The following is a 16,015-nucleotide window of genomic DNA, read 5'->3' on the forward strand; positions in this document are numbered from 1 at the left end:
GTACGAACTCGTACAGATAACTAAGTATCGTATTTATAAGAGAAGCACATAATTATAGAAATTGTCCATGCACTATTGTCCCGTCCCTCGGCCTTAAACATCCATTATCCCGTCCCCCTAAGCTTTATCCCACCCCCTTGCCGTTCCTTAAAGAAAGGAAAGACCCTTTTTTTAGTTAAAACTAAATAACTAATCATATTCTTGCCTGCATTTGTCCTTTTCTCCTATATTTTCTCCGTTCTTTCTATGTTCTTCCCATTCTCTCTGTATTTCTTCTTGTTTTCCTCTCCCGTTCACTGACAAGTGGCACTCAGCATAATACAAAGGACATTCCGAAAATAATTTTCCCTATTTTGTATCTCCCGGCATTAATGCATTCGGCTAATATTATCCATATTGTTATAAACATCTTTCATAAGCAAACTGTAAAAAGAAATAATTTTGTTTAATTACAATCAACGGGGGAAGAAATGCCAAAAAAGATACCAAAGGGTTTCAAAGTTTTTCACGTGATTTTCCCGGACAGTTTTTGCTGTTTCTCGCAATCTTTCTGCTCACTTTCCTTGATACGTAAAATATATTTAGATTAGGAATTCTTTCCTCTTACAAAATAAACATTTGAGCAAAATGTCCTATTCAAACCGCTTTTCCAGAAAAATAGCAACTGCTTGGGACCAGGTGTCCAAATCGCAAAGCGCTGCAGCATCCAGACAGTAAAAAACACCAAATTTCATGAAAAAAATTTGCTGTTGTCGGTGCAATGCAAACTTTCTTGGTATCTGAGGTGCGCACGACTGGCCATAAAATGTGCTTTTTATCGATGGGAAGCATCACGAATCCATGAAAGCGAAACGGCTGAAAAAAAGGAATTTTGGTGTCTTGTGAAAGAAAAATTTTTACTTCCACCCCTGAGCTTTTCAAAATGCCCTGCCATCACAGTAATATCAAGTACTAAATTTGCAGCTGTTGTTTGAAATTTTTCGTTGGAAACATTGCCATATCGGAAATGGCATCAAAAAGAATCATTTTTAAAAAAGGTGCTGAAAAAAGTGGAAAAGTAGCATTCACCATTCTGTTTTTCGTTTGGCATGTTCTTCTTCGATTCTTTTGATTCTTATTTTTTTAGGTAGTTCACATAATGGGTTATCCAGGAAAAATTATATCACTTGCGTATAACTTAGAATCGCAGGGATACATGATAGGGAAAATTATTTTTGGAATGTCCTTTGTAATATTCTTATAGAATGTTTGCGTGCTTGGTGCCTGTTCACAAGATTTTAATAAATATTGTTTAGTTTATTATATTCACCTCTATCGCCCACTGACGGACGTTCCTTCACTGAAGATTTAACGGTCTTCTTCAAGCAATTCATTCATGCCTCAAAACACCAAAAATTCCCTCGGATGATACGCCATTATGCGACCGCAGTCGACCACATCCGCAATCAAGCCATGGCATTCAGCTTTATTCAGTTTTCTGTATGTAATCAGATAGGCGCAATGTGCGTCATTAAACACCCACTCCGCATCGGTCCACTGCATCCCTACTCATAATCGTCTCTGGAGACTGCTTTCTTGCACCAACCAGTCCGTCACTTCTGGTCGCCGGTTACACGGTTGTGCCCTTGAACGCGCAATAATCAAACGATCAGCGTTCAACGTGCTGTTTGCGAAGAAAACGCGCGCGCGCATTTAAGCCGAGCACATTTGGGGGTTGGAAACGCGTGCCTGCGAGCCTCCCGATAACGCCGCTCAAAGCCGCTGCCCACGTCACGGGCGCGAACTTCGAATTGTGAATTGGCCAAACACTCAAAATATTCTCGCATGCAGCGCGCACACAATTACGCCCTTACGCAGATCATACCCTTACGAGTATAAAGGACGACAAAGTGAAAATGATACGTGGAGACGACACCGCAGTAAAGAACCGAAATTCACTAACACGACTTTCGGTGAACATTACGACCGACGACCGTTGCGCGCATCACAAATGTACAACCCAACAGTTAGAGCTGGGCGCAGGGCAGGGATCCTGTCCTGAACCTGCAGGATCCTGTCCCTGCAGGACAGTTTCAGGGTAAAATGCTGACCTGAAATTTGGCTCAGGTTCAGGTTCTGGGCAATTAAACTCCCTGAAAGTTCAGGGACAGGGCGAACTTAGTCCTGCAGGAATCCTGAATTTTGTAAAGAAAATTAATGTTATCGGAATTTCACAAAGTTGCAAAAGGAAAACATGGCGCGGCATTGGCGCCCGTAAGTTTACAACTGCGGGTGATGGCCCCAAGAAGTGAATCACGCGCTAAAAAGTGCAGAAAAACTCGCTACCTCATTACGCTACACTAAGAAATGCGTGCTTAGCTCGTTTCGCTACTGGCTGCTTATCGTCTTCCAAATGTGAAGATGTGGAAAAAATTATACAACTATAATTTAAGCTAAACACGCTCAGGATTTCAGGTCAGGCTCAGGGTGAATAGTTTCAGGCTCAGGACAGGTTCAGGTAAATCAGCACGGTGAGTTTCAGGGACAGGACAGGTTCAGGGAGGAAAAAATTAAAAAAGTACAGGTTCAGGGCAATCTAGCCGTCCTGTTCCCAGCCCTGTGTCAGAGATGTAATCCCGCAGGTACTGTAGTTGGGTCCCAACTACAGTACCTGCGGGATTACATCTCTGACAAAGCGAGTCGCATCCTGTTCCCAACATCTCCATCAGGTGCGATGAATCTCATTTCACGTGCAAACATGGAAACCTCAACACAGACAGCAAGAACATCTAACCACCTAGTATATAATCTCCTGTTCATGTACATCTAACTACAATCATATAGTATAATTATAATCTCCTGCGGGCTGTGGCTAAAAGAAGCGCATTTCAAGCGCAGTTAAGATGACTTAACGCAGCCTCGACTAATCTTATACCGGTCTTTCCAAAAAATTAGGCTTGCGCATTTGACGATCAATCGTTTTCGAACATATAAAGCTACGGACGGTGGCACGGGCTATAAATATGAAAGGATGCACTTCATGCATAAAACAGAGTGCACCACGTCAGATGATTTGAGCGAGATGCTATCAGTAACTGCCGCAAACACATACTTGATACTAGTAATTAAATCTGAGCAGAGAATGCAACCCATTCACCGACCTGTAGTGAGATCCTCCGAGAAAACTTTGGCGGACCCAGTTTACTCAAGCACATATCGGCACTTCCATAGATCACTGAGATTCTGGCTGATTATTCTATAAAAATAGATGGTACACGGCCTATTAGAAGGTGAAATAGTATGAGAAGGAAAAGCCATACACGGTCAGGATGTAATAATCTGGAATCGGTCAGCTGCGAAGCTAACCACGTTCATTATCAGAAATTGTAATTAACGGGAACTTACACGTTTTCCGAAGCTATGTTCCCCGATTTTCAAAGCTGCATGCTCCAGAACAGATACGTAAACTGGAATATCGCAACTCGCAGACACAACGTAAATGATAACAACGCATTCCCGTAATGTATGAGTATAATTCACAAAATATTTTTCAGTTATGATTGTATGGCTGCAGCAATCGGCAGTATAATCAGAATTTTCGAGCAGTCCTTTTGTAAAGTCAGACAGAATGACAGAATCGGATAGGATCGCATAACGATCAAAATAATTATGGTACGTACTGAATTAGTTTAAGAAAACCTTAGCGAGTACATAGCTACGGAGCAATCATAATCATTTTTATAAGGTTACCGAATGTGATGTTTATAACTCTAGGTGCAAACTAAACCAATAAAAATTTAGGATATCATAATCATCCGCTGCACAGGGCACAGCCGTCTTCTGCTTTCGTGAGCTAGAATGGCCTGAAAACGCCACTGCTGTCACCAGGAGAGATAATTATGAAGTTGTGAACGCTTTGGTATTATTGGTAAGCTCATAATCAGCATTTGTCTGGTGAGCGGTGATTTAACTGCCGCCGCCACTGGTGATCAGCCTGTCTTATCTCGCATGCACCACTGTTGAGGTTATTTTCTCGATGAGGCCATCTTCGGGCAGAAGGGCCGCTGAGGCTTGCCGGATGTTATCAAGTCCTGTATCGCTATCAACCACCAAGCCATCGTCGCATTGTGCTAGCGGCGTGTGCAGCTTTGGAGTGGTTAATTAGCCCTTCTTATCTCGCAGTGCTCCAGTATTGATGTGTTTCCGGCATGTGCATTGTGCATCTGCAAGCTCCTTCACAATGTCTAAACCCCGGTATAAGTGGCAAAAGCACCCCTGCGGGCTTTACTTTGGGGAGCGTCCTGGTGCTCACCCGAATAGCCTGCGGCGCAAAGGACAATTTCCGAATGTCCAAGGTCATCGTGCTAATTTCTACGGGAGTGACCAGCTTGTTACTATTAGCGCATCCGTCCACGAGAGGCTACCCGCATGGCCACTCAGCCGGGCGACCAATCTGGCATTCCTAAAAGCAAGACTACCATTGAAAATCGGTGCTTTAGCTGTGAAACTTCCATCAACGCAGGCGCATCCGACCTCACCGGCCCTTTTGTCGGCAAACCCGTCAATGTCGATCGCCATAGCCGTCAAGGACTGAATCATCACTACCTGTATGGCCCTGACTGGCCACTGCAGACGCACCCACCGGCTAAAGCTCGGTGGTGATGCAGGTTATGTACTCAACGTCGGCTTCGATGGCGGTCCGTGCCGGCTTCGACGCACACTACACACACCATGCTTTTGCTTTTCGTCATCTGTATGGTGTGTGATTCCTGCAACGACATTTGGTTTGGAATAAAAATGTACAGCATACAGACTGATAGTAGATTTGTGTACATTGTTTTTGAAATTCCTCGTTGTTGACCCTGCCGGGAAAGATCGAAAGCGATAAGGCAGCACACGTCAACTGGACAGGCGAACAGGTGCCGACGAGACCATAAACGCCGCTCCCAGAAATATCGGATGCTGTCGTATAAAGCTCTACAAGTGATGACAGCTGATGTTCCGGAAACATGTAATTGCTGTGTATTTCAAGCCTCTGGTAGAGGCAAACGAATATCAAAACTTGAGATGCGATTTCTACTGGGGATGCAGTGTTCAATCTTCATGTGCATGTAGGCGTACTGCGTGGTCACTTCTTTCAGCAGTACCTCGCTCCCACTGGACCTCGGGCATCTGGGCAGCTCGTCCAAGGACACTGACTGACCACCATTGAGATGATCTGTATGGTGCGCTGTCGTTCTAGCTCTATCTGCTGCCAGTAAGGTTCTGCTGCACCAACAACTCCATCCTCTGCTTGCTCGTGCCATCGACCTTGTCCTCCAGTTTACCGACGCTCGATTTCATTCCGATGTTGTCCGCCTTCAAGGCAAACGTATCCGCTCTTATTTCATTCATGCCCGACGTCAGACCAGTGATGTCTGTCTGCATGCCTGTAATGCCCGCTGTCAACGCCGCGATGTCCGTCTCAATCCATCTGTTGAGGTACTGAAGTAAAATGGATTGTCAACTCGTAAAACGGTGCAACACCGTTTTAGTTGCACCGTTTTACGAGTTGACAAGCCTCTGTACTCCATAACCGACATGGTCTAGACGCTCCTTCATCACCTGATGTCTCGGTTAACCTCGTTGATGAAATTGGTACCTTCTCCACTTCCTTCGGTGATCGGCCGTCAGTAGCTGGGCACCTTGTTCAAGGTCTTGACTAAGCCGTGATACACGCTGATGACCTGCATCTTCTCCATCTCCAGTTCGTAGACCAGATCAAAGAGGGTGCGGTACACGAAAATTTATAATTGTAATTAGGATGTTTCATGTGGTTGTAATGTTGTGCGCTCTTATGGAATCGGTAATACTTTTATGCAAGTGTAGACAGTAGACACGATTCTCTAACGAAAATCGTCACCCTCGAAGTTAGTTTAAGCAAAGGGAAAAGTGCTTATTTATTGTTAATTCGCTTAATTTCAAGTTCTGGAAACAAGATAGAAACTGGTTACTAAAGGTCAAAACGATCAAAAATGCAACCGCACTCTAGGAGAAACGAAAATACGGTACACTCAGTCACACTCTACTGCACAACGGGAATAAATTAACAGTATTATGCAGACATACCCCAAAAGCCTCTCCGCAAATTTCGTTAAAGTTTTACGAACGGCTATCAGCAACTGCCGAAAAACGCATAAATCCTTACAGGAAAAGCGAAAACTTACCGATTCGGAATGGATAATCCGAACGAACAGTGTAGAAAGACGAGCTTCTCAGAGTGAGTAACCTCGCAACATACAACGCTTGGTTCTTCCGATCGAGCAATCCGTCGTCCTAAAACAAATCGATATTGAATACAGGCAGGTGTGAGTGGTAGCAGTATGGTTTTATATCACTACTTCCACTCAACAATCACCAAAAAATCGTTAGTAGAAAAGATGTTTCCACTCTCTGTTCGAGCCGATGCGCGCAGGTTACTTGTCAGCTTTGCTGTACAGTAGCCCCGCCCCAAACCGATCTCGCTGTATGGCATTAATTTATTAATGGTTTTAGTTTATGGATAAAAAGTGCACCGAGGATGATTAATAATTACAGCGGTTATATCAAGTGCTGTACATACGAGTACATATTATGTATATAATGCCCAAATTAACAGTTGACAGTTGTTAGGATAACTCGTGGTAGCCCAACTTGGCGGAAGTTATAAATGTACATATTTTGAAACATTCCTAATCCGTACGTCACTACCTTGCTATTAATTGTACAGTAGTACCAGTTTTACTGCACAAATTATCAAACTGCAGTAATGCAGAATAATTTTACAGCCTGTAAATGTTTACAAATCACTATAATCAATCGTGTGAAAAGTTGACACGCGCATAACCATTCCGGAGCCTATTCATATAAATCTATAGTGTCGATGTTTTCCAGTGCGGGCATCGGTTAGCGGCATAGTTTTTCACTCTGGCCGGACGGGACCAAGTGAGTACGCTTCGTTGAACGCTGATCGTTTGATTAGCGCGTGGTCAAGGGCATATACGAGGCTATTTCACTAGTAAGTGCCAGGACGTTTCCGTTGGAAACGCGCTGACCTTGAACCGTGAACTGGCGCTCGCTCGCAGTCGCTCGGAAATGTCATGTGCAGTGTGCATTTGGAAGCGGCATGGTCGTTCATGCTGTCCGGGCCACGATATACAGCATCAGAAGCACGCCCGTGGGCATTACTGTGGGAATGTCCTGACGCTCGCCCGATTAGCCTGCGACGCGGAGGACAGTTTCGGCATGTCCAAGGTCATCGTGCTGATTTCTGCGGGAGCGAGCAGCTCGTTGCTATTCTAGCTGAGTTGCAGCAGTTGAATAAGGGCCTCGACAGCTCCGTCGTATGCGGTCCTGGGTGTTGCTGCATGCCGGAAGGACATCGCCGCTGCAGCGGTTTCGCGCTGTCACGTTTCCGTCCACGACAGGGCGACCGCTGTGGTGTACTGAACGGGCGTCCTGTACCTCGTAGCAACGATGCGTAGTACGTACGTTGAGTACAGCACAGGCGCCACTGCGCCGGACGGCTGGTTGCCATTCTTAAAGGCACGACCACGATGGAAAGTGGCTGAATACCTGCATAAGCGGCACAGCTGCCGTCCACGCAGACGAACCGACCCCACCCCCCGGCGCTGTGGTCGACAAATGCCGGACGTCGCTCTCCGTGACTGTCAAAAGCTTCGTCATTGCTACCTGTATGGCGGTGATCCCATCGGTAAAGGTGGTCAGGTTAAAAGGATACAGGGAAGCTAAAGGATACAAGGAAACAACAAGACACTTCGAATATCGCTGCCGGGCAACGGCCGAACTGTGAAAAGAAACCACGAAACGTTCCCTTCCCGCCGTCGTCAAACGCGGTATTAATTTAATAGAAAAAACCAAAACTGAATTCCTGTAATTATGAGAAACCAAAAATGACTAACGTTAATAAACACGAAGAAATTACAAAAATCAGGAAAGTTTGTAAAAATATGTAAATCCTTAACAAAATTTTTAAGGCACCCTTCCCAATATCGTCTAACAACAATACCATGAGGCGAGAAGAAAAACAGTGGAGAAAAAAATGAAACCAGAGGGACGTTCTACGAAAAGCCCGGAAATGGCAATGTACTGTCGGTTATTGCTGGTTATTTGTTAAAAAGTTATGATGATGGATGGGTGCTAACCTGGTGGGTGACGGAGACGAGGAGGACCAGCCAGAAGCAGCAGTAGTCGGCGTAGTCGCTGACCAGCTGGCTTTCGCTGGCCACCGCGCACCGGTAGGCCATGAAGGAAAGGACAAGCGCGGAGGCAGCGAAGTGGTTTCGTTGGTCTCGATGCAGTCGTGTCCGGTGATGGATGTCGGGTCGATGTCGTGCTCACATCCGTGCCTGCAACAATCACCCAGCATACTATCCATATCATGCCATTTTCATCATTCGACTACGATCTGCACCGGTGCATTACGTCTTCAAATGGTTTTCAATTAATGTTAAATGTCATGGGAGAAGTAGAAATGCGTGGACCTTGTGATCAAATACAGCACAACATTTAACTAAAAATTTAAATCAGAATTGTGCATAATTCTTTAATAAAAATTCAAAGCAGAAAAACGCATAATTTTTCACGGTTAATTTTCAGAAAATATTTTCCGATAAACTAACGAGAAAACGAGAATAATGCCATCCAAAAAGGCTGGACAGCAGCGAACGTACAGATAATTGGTACTGTAACCAAATGAGAAAACACTCATAAAGCTACCATATCTTTTGACTTTTACTAACAACAAAATATATTTATCAGCAATTCTGAGAAAAAACGGTAGTTGTATCGGATATAGGTTGCAGTACTCGTGGTAATGTCGGTAATTACAGTTTCGGTTCCCAACTCCGCAGTACTAGCTGAACTGGTGTGCGTTGTGGATTCAGTGCTGCACGTGGTTGATAATGCTTCAGTTGCAGTTTCGGGCAATGTGGTGACAGCAGTAGTTAATGACATATCCCTGGTGACGGGCACCTCGTGATCCCTGACGCAGATATTCTGTGTGCTGTCATTCCTCCACGGCAATACACAGGCAGCGCTGTCCACCGATCATTCACGTCAAAAATGGAACTGCGCGTCCGAGGACCGGCAGATCCACCTTGATGCTGGACTGCGTTCAGGCCCTTCTTGGATGCGTACTCTGGGCTCTGGGTTGCCGGCATCCGTATGATGACATGGATGACACCGGAAGGCAACCACTGCTTTGAGTGCTTTCACTGCCAGCTAGCCCAAATAAAAAGTTACTGCTCTGTGCTCTGTGCCTTGGGAATACAGTATTAACGCTCATCACGACGATACTGGCGAACGTTCGACCAAAAGTTTGTGCACTACCCGGTAAAAACGACACTTGATAATCTGTAGATTCTGTACAACATTGCACAGAGAAACATTGTTTCTATTTTTCACGCCAGTTATATTTGGATCATTAGATTTTGGAATCATAAAGCTTTTCAATGATACATGCACAGCTACTGTATAAATAAAAACTGTTGATTAGAGAATTTAGAGGTAATAAAGTCGTAACGAATATAATTAAAATCTTGGCGCACCAAAAATGTTTGGGAAAAACTGCAGCAGTTCGATTTATTATCACTGAAAAGGCAGATTCCGTTGATTCTTTAAAAGCGACATGCAGCTCTTACCGGATACTGCAGCCCAGCAGCACCCGGGGGTCAGGTGAAATGGAAAGCATGAGAAAGATTGAAGAAAAGAGAACTGCGCTGACGAATTAGGCATGCTTTTAACAGAATAATGCTAACCTTGCCGATGACGGGCACATCACTGAACACCCAGGAATGGGCGGCCCGATGCACCCATCCGCTGACGAAATCTACGGTAATTATGCCTCCCACTGTCAAACAGACAACACGCCGTTACTACTGACTCCCACTGGCCATACACGGAAACACACACCACGCTGACGGCGGCCCATAACAACATTGTTGATTCTCACATTCTATCCTCTCCGGCGGAAATTTGTGTCAATATATACAATTTACACCTAGCAAACTCAACTTCCTCCATTACCGCTAAAGAAATCTTCTCCTACGGGCACGTAGCAGTTGAATGCACACCGGGGAAAAGTGTACGCACATTAATCAAAACCGGCTATGCACGAAGAAGAAACGTTAAGAAACCAAAGCGTAAAACAGCAGAATGTTCGATTTAAATTTCCGGCAGCAAAATAACTGTTTTGTCAGACATGTTGTGTGCACCGATTACTCACGAAACCGTAAATCACTTTCTATAATCAATCAGCCTAAAATTTCAATCACAAACCTAACTGAATTTACCGGCATTTTGGCCACCGCATCCGCTTTAATCAGCCTCAGCGACAACTGCAGATTATTGGTCTTTTTATCGCAGCGCAGTAATTTACACCGCATCGTCTGTCCTTCATAATACAAATTCTCCAAACTGATACCTCCACAAATTCGGTAGCCGGCATCCATCCCGGCACCCACTGGAGGAAGCGGATCAGCATCAGGCTGTCCCGGATCTTTCCAGTCGCTCCCTGGAACGCATTCCCCGTATCCGCGTCCTGGTAGGACTGCAGCACTGGTTCCTTAGCGTCCAGAAGACTATTCTGATGTGTCAACACTCAACTGCGCCGCTCCGGATCCACCTCTGTCCCGCGACAAGTCAGCTGCATGTTGTCGCGGAAATTCTTCTCCCACTGCTTCAGCGGGACTAGACCAGTCGGAGCAAATCCTGTAAAATTATGAAAAATCACCTCCACACGGCACATTATTGTTTCCATCTCAAGTGTGCCCATTTCAGGTCAACCGTTTCGAAATCTCAAACGCCGCGAAACATTAATTTTCAATTTTTAATAAATTTAAAAAACTAGCAAAGCTTCCGTACATGACGCAGACACCAGTTTCGATTATTTTCTGAGGCAATTAAACCACTTACTCTTGCGTCTGTAGAGTCAGTGTACGACATGAAACACTTGCAATACAACATATGAATTTTAAAAAAATAAATAGCAAGCACAATACAATTTATAACACTGATGACCGCGCAAACTCCGGGCAACTGATTTTCGGCGTCATCGTTCTACGACATACACGTTATTGTCACAAGTTTAGAACCATCTAACAGAAAGCTGAAAAGTTCGCTGCAATATAGTCTGAGACGTATACTTTCTATAAACAGCGCGCTGCAGACTGTTTTAATTTGCAAAAGTTTATTATCCGGTTCTATTACTCACCAGTCACCATATATGGGAACGCCTATCACCCCCACAACCCCACCCGGCACCAGTCCGCGCACTTTACACTCCAGGACGTGTCCCCCGTTGACGAACTGACGTCGTGATACGACAGGAGCGGCTGGCTGTTCAGGGAATGCTTGAAACCGACCAGACCAATCTCATCCAGATCACTGCAGCCTACCACCACGCACGGAGGCTTCAAGCCGGTTGTGAAGCGCATCTGGACGCGGTCGGTCGATGGAATGCCCAGATTCTGGCCGCGGACGCCACTCGGGTCTCGGTGAGGGTGCAGTACACGCCCACATTTTCCACTGCGGCTAGTACCGTGGCTGCCGGTATGACGACACCTTCGTATAGATCGCCGTCTGTGCGTTCCACAACGATGTTTTCAGCGAGAAAGCGGTCTGTTAACTCACTGGATCCCTGTAGAGGACGCGGGCGGCCGTTTTCTCCTTTTCGTTGTGATTCTCCAGGAAATCGAAGGGACCGATCAAATGAAAACGGGAAACGAAGCCATTTGTATTGCCGGTTAAAACGTTAATCGAACAAATTAATGTTCTCAACTATTAAACAATAAACATTCTTACACTATACATAAACTCAAGTTACTGATCATACACCATGCAAACTTTGTGCAGGAAGTGCCGCTTATTTACGCTCCATCGCAGTATATACAAGTACCACGATGCTGACCGACAGTAGTACTGCACGTATAACGTATTGTATGATGACAAAAAATTAAAAAGTTTCACAATTAACAAACCGAACCGTCCACATTAACAGAACTGACACATATTCACTTGAACAGATCTACGCGCCACCCGCACACCCGTCTAACTTTCTCCACCACCACGTCTACAACGGCCCCTGGCAGCAGATGAGCCGGGCTGACGTCATCCTCAGCAAACTCCACCGCCGTCACACGCGCTGCAGCTGTAGCGCCCGCACCGTGCTGTTCTGCTCCACCCGCCCGCTTCTCAGCAGCACACCACCAACTGTCCGGCCTCCATCACCGGGGCATTCCGCTCCTCCTCCACAATCCCGTTCGCACTCGGGGTAAAAAGCGCGGATGGAATTGCGCCTCCCGTCCGACATCCACCTCCGCAATGGCGACGGCGGCGGGGATGACGGTGCCGTTGAAGATATGCTGGCTTATGCGGTGAGGATGTCGCGCGGACTGAGCGTCAGATGGACGGCGATGCGCTCGGGGGTGTGGCGGATTTCGCGGGGTCCTTGGCGATGGACTTGATCGCGCAGATCATCATGCGACCAGACGGAAACCGGCCCAACAGTTTCTGAATCTCTAACAATTCCCATAGTAGTGCAAATCACAGCACGGTAGCAAAATGTTGAAATTTCAGCGAAATTTTTGAAATAAATTTTTGACTGACTTTAAAAACAGTAATTTTTTTCAAATTTCCCATCTTCAAAAACCATCGAAAAATTTATTGTACTTACTATTCCCACAAAAAGCTGATAAGTAGCGCAAACATTTTGGAATTTCAAAATGGCCAACAATCAAAGCTGCCGCTGAACTGCATGTAATGTGTCGTGATGTAGACATTTACGTGAGCATACAGAAAACTGAGTAAAGGGCCAAAAATCACACAAGAAAAGCATCGAAAATCAGAATCTATTTTTTTCGACTTACTTTGTCGATTTCCTTGCTGGATGCCGACAGCGCCGCCTCGACCGCGTTCCACATCGCAGCGCCACATGTCCTGTATGTTGTCGGCCACGTCCACCACGCGGTCACAGCAGAGTGTTGTTGTCGCCCACAGCGTCAATGTCACGGTTCCGCTGTCCGCACCACAAACATGGCTGACGATGGATTAAGGAACTGTGGCACCGGCTGCCTACCCACAATGATGCAATCAATCACCGACGCCACAATGGAAATAAGCAGACGCATTCCTACGGATCCACAGGATCGCAGGAATTAAAACAGTTTCGAAGATGGAAGAAGTACCTATACTTGTCTGGTCTTGAGGTGATAAAACCGGAGCAAACTCGAAAAACCCACAAGACAAACACTAACGTCTGCACTCCATTAACAAATTATTTACTGCGAGATATCAATCAGTACGACCACACACCGGATCCTCAGAGGTCACGGCGCAGAGCCAGCAAAAAGCGCAGCGCAATGCGGGATTGTGCGTAGATAGGGGGTGGCGCAGAGTTTCTCCAAGCGCAGATCCTGTAGTCCTTCCGTGCACCACTTCTTTGTCGTGGTAATGCGAGGACGGACGCTGATCCGCAGTCTGTATCGTGCATAACAGCTATCCGAGAAAAGAAAAGCGCTTGAATAAATAAGACATGAATAAATCATCAATAAATCATGAATAAATCATTAGTTTTCTAATGATTTACGGATAATTTTCATTTCAGAACATTCAACAGATTCGCTTACTCTGCAGACTGTCTTGCGATACAGCTCCTGATTCGCGCCCGTCGTCAACCACTCCGACACCAAGCGCATCTTGTCGTCGCCTCCAGCGCATCACACGCCGTGGACGCCACACGCCGCTCACATGTCAGCGGCAGACGCGCATTGACCAAGTCAACATCCAACTGCATGTACAACCGACGATCGCCTCGACTCCACAGCAGTTCCTTTAGATCGTAGTCCAGGCGAACACGGCACCGCACCAGATGGATGACAGCACACGTCAGATCGCGACGGGCGATCAAAGTATGGAGGTGGCGGGGGAACCGAGTCGGAGACACTCCAGTCGAAGAGCCTGTGCACCTCGCAGAAATAACCGGCAATGCGGATGGATTCCGCAAACCTCGTTACGCCGACCAGATACAGCGCCGTAGGGAGATCCCTGGGCGGACTCGGGCCAGATAGTGAAGAAAATCCAACATCATCAATAAACGTCCCTTCTCGATGCACTGGCCTCGATCGTGAATGATAAGCTCGTTTTTAGATAGAAAACAGTAGAATCTACAGTACGATTCTACCAGACAGCATCCAGAACTGCACACACAGGACCACGAGCACGCCAGCAGTGCAACAAGTAACAGCACGGTTCTTACACGATAATGGTGGAGGTCAATTACATTTGGGTAAGCGTTGCGCGTCGGGTAACGGGAAAACGCGTAAAAAATGTGACGTAGCAGCGCGTAACCAAGCAAACATTCTGATTCGCTGTCACAAAATCTGGGATGGGTTTTCAGCTTACTTGTCCGCGTAAGCGTTGCGCTTCGACGTCGAAGCGCAACCATTACAAACTACGAGTAACTCGTAACTCTCCTGCACAGATCTACAAAATTTTGTGTGTTTGGACCAAAAGTAAATCCAACGACCGAGAGTCATAATCCAAAACTCATAATTAACTTTTTTGACGTAATACCACATTTACTACATTACAGCATTAAAAATGAGTTTTTCAGTTCCACTTCGGTGTTCAATTTCTTTCTTCGCACGGAAGCGTACTCGACTCACGATTGGACGATTGTTTTTCTGCTGAGTCATGGCTAATTTTTTACGCGTCGCTCCATTACCCGACGCGCAACAGTTACCCAAATGTAATTGACCTCTACCAATGACGATATCTAGTTGGATATTATCAACGCATCAGCAATCTCACCTCAGAAAAACTAGGAAATCTGGAAACAGGAGATACTGAAAGAGTGTTAAACCTTCAGATCACGCGATACCGGTTGTCTTTGCTGACTGTCAGATTGTGAGTTGGTCGGCTCCTTCCGCCCCTTCGATGAACACGCAGCTCAGTGTGAAATTAAGAATTCCCACTGTAAAATCGGAAACTTCGCTGTCGTTCTTATTGACGTAACCGGCCACCAAATGTGGTTACGCCGTGCGTCGACTGTACTACTCGTAGAAAGGATGCGCAGATTCAAAACGCGGACTTACATCGAGCATCTGCGACTTACATCGAAGCGAGAAGTAGGCGTACCAAGTCCCAATTGGCTGGGCTTCAATGTAAGTCGCTTTTTGCTCGATGTCTGTCGGTGGGCGTCAACGAAAACCGTCACCAAGATGGGCGTACCTTGTAATGGGTCTAAGCGACGCCCATGTACTTACAAACTTCGCGTTTCCGCGATTTTGATTGGTGGGTCAGCATTTCGAGTTAGATCGAGGCTGCCCACCGCCAATAGCAAAATTTAAAAACACGTGATCGTTTCTCCATACTTTGAGCTAACAGCGACGGTTTAAGCAATAAAATGATAAGGTTTCTTGTCTTTGTGTGATTTTCTGGTTCTTGCCTTCTTGTTTGTTTTTAAAATCAGAAATGTCAAAACTGGCAATGTTTTTGGCATTACTGGTGCATTTATAGTACAGGGATGCCTGCATTCTGGGAATCCAGATTAGACTGCGCAAGATTAGTGTTTGGCCAGTTGCGCTCCTGTTTACTAATTACTTTTTGCCCTGTTATTGCTTGCTTTACTTTCGATCCCATTACAGCTGACTAGCGTATTACAAATTGATTCCGGCTTGCCAAAAGGTTCACAAATCCTTATAGCTGTCTCTAACAATTTGTGGTATACTTGTCATGAATAGCTGCCGTCGTATCGCAGGGAACCCTGCGCGCTGGCTACCCAGCTGCTGGTGCTGTTTACAGTACACCCCGTTCTGTGCTTTATTTCTTAATCTGACTTAATACCCCACCTTGATTAGCACTGCCGGACAGCCTTCCATCGTAAGTCAAAAATTAATTTTTAATATCATGTTAATTCAGTATGAGTTTGTTGGTCGCATAAACTTATTTCGCCTGTATTTGATTTTCGCCTGTATTTTACGAATACTTGCTTAACCAA

The 16,015-nt window shown here is 45.7% G+C and overlaps 1 long non-coding RNA gene across 1 annotated transcript; it reads right to left on the reverse strand.

Annotated features, from left to right (window-relative positions):
* Positions 1-11,884: 11,884 nt before the first annotated feature.
* Positions 11,885-14,146, reverse strand: LOC129595938 (uncharacterized). The gene is made up of 4 exons (XR_008691374.1): positions 13,644-14,146; positions 13,330-13,512; positions 12,885-13,089; positions 11,885-12,536 (listed from the first exon to the last, which is right to left on the reverse strand). It is a non-coding gene; the product is annotated as an uncharacterized LOC129595938 (long non-coding RNA).
* Between the last annotated feature and the right edge of the window lie 1,869 nt (positions 14,147-16,015).

Source organism: Paramacrobiotus metropolitanus, unplaced genomic scaffold (genome assembly GCF_019649055.1).
Source record: "Paramacrobiotus metropolitanus isolate TYO unplaced genomic scaffold, Prichtersi_v1.0 Parri_scaffold0000084, whole genome shotgun sequence".
In the NCBI taxonomy this organism is placed as follows: domain Eukaryota; kingdom Metazoa; phylum Tardigrada; class Eutardigrada; order Parachela; family Macrobiotidae; genus Paramacrobiotus; species Paramacrobiotus metropolitanus.